The sequence below is a fragment of the Brassica oleracea genome, chromosome C3 (assembly GCF_000695525.1).
Source record: "Brassica oleracea var. oleracea cultivar TO1000 chromosome C3, BOL, whole genome shotgun sequence".
Classification (NCBI taxonomy): Eukaryota; Viridiplantae; Streptophyta; class Magnoliopsida; order Brassicales; family Brassicaceae; genus Brassica; species Brassica oleracea.
Genome location: NC_027750.1, coordinates 35343374 through 35345387, shown reverse-complemented (window position 1 = coordinate 35345387; position 2014 = coordinate 35343374).

Below are 2014 nucleotides of genomic sequence, written 5' to 3'. Positions count from 1 at the left end.
ATATATAACATTTCAAATTTTGAAATATTATTATTTTGTATACTTATACAATTTGTATTACTAAAGCTTTCTAAAATTTCTATAATTTTTTAAAATTTTAAATATCTAATCGTAAGATCATTAGTCTTATATATCTACAATTTTTATAAATATAGTTTAGGTTAAATATTTGATAATTATACAATTTTATATTATTTTTATTAGTTTTATACAAATTGATTTAATATATATCAAATCTATATTAAATATTAGTAAGAAAATAGTAAAATTTATAATATTTAATAAAATTTATTTTTAAATATAAGTTATATTTAAAAAAAAAATTACTGCACATGGTGCAGGAAAACACCTATTTAGAAGTAAATAAAATGTGCAGTTCGATTTTTCCACATAGCATTTTAAATTCTTATGATTTTGGAAGGCCAAAAATTAATTGGGCTTCAGGGCCTTAAATTCCCGGGCACAGCCCTGTATGATAGTTACATTCATAAAATAATACTTTTTATTTTTCTTATTTATTTAATTTTTATTTACTTTTATTTCTTTATTTAAATAATTATTTATTATATATATAGAGAACAAATATATAAGAATCTTTTGCCAATTAATGAAGAATGTATTTTTGAAAATGTCTCTTTAATGGTGATAAACATGAATAATGGTACCAATAAAGTGGTAAACATGAAAATTCTCCCTTATTATTTGTGTTGAATTTTACTTTGCATTGAATGTATTTATTAACGGGGATAAAAGTTTAGTAATAGAACAAATAGGTAATTCTTTAAAGTTGTACTTACTTTTATGTTAATATTATATTGTCCAGGTACACAAAATGATTTTTTCTTGAAATTAGTTATTATATATCAAATTAGTATATGTTTTAATATTTATTAAATGTTAAAAATAAAAGACTGATTGTCTATTTTTATATGTTTTTATTAATTGTCTATTGTTAATGAAGATTTTGTAAAGATATTTCATTATTTAGAACAATTATTAATGATGATCATATATAAAACTATAACAAATAATGAGTTTGAGATTCAGACTACACAGATGGCTTGACTGAGGTTTGGTTTTGGATCGGCTTGGACAGATCGGACGGACGGAGGGATGATCGGCTAGGCGGCTGCGATGGAGGAATGGGCCAGCCGACTTGTACCTGAAACAAAGATGAACCTTTTTATGAGTTTTATGATTTTTATTTGAAGAACAGAAAGTAAACTATATGAGAAATGATAAACTGAAGCAAATATGATTTTTATGGATTTTTAAGATTCAAAACTAAATGATATGCAAAATGAAAACAATTCAAATAAGAAGGATAGAAGATGGCGGATGGATCTTTGTTGTTGGGCGTGTGCCTCTCAGTGGATGGAGAATGGATTGATGACAGAATCCGGTTTGCTGGACGGATGTCTCTCTCAAGCAGAATCCACGTTAGGAATCGCCACAAGTTTGGTGATGAAAACTTGATGAGATTCGAGGTTCTTTCTAGCCGGCTTCACACACAATACTAGAGAGAAAATGGTTTCTTTGTTGGGGCAAACTGACTCATATATTTCATAAGCTAAAAAAATACAAGGCTGCTTATAGTGGGGATTAAATACCCAGCAGATATGCCCTTCTAGGGGACTTGAAGAAAAAACGACAATGACTCACTTGGACAAGCTAAAAACAACAAGGCCTAAACAATGGGCCGACTCTACTTGGACTCTAGACAAAGCCTAAACAAGGCCTTGAATTATTGGACTCAAATAAAATAAAAGGACTTAACAATTTTTCCATAAGTCTTAAATTGAAATTAAAAAATAGCCAACACAAACCAGAAACAATAAACCGGTTAGAAATCATAATTGAATTCTTACCTACTTACCTTAAATGAAATGGGGCAGATTACTCAGAACCGGATTGGATGGGGAAGGAGTCTCAACCGAGATCACATGTGGAGATGATTAGGTCGGTTCGGTTCTGGCCGAATGATCTGAATTGAATTGGACCGGCTTGATCTTGA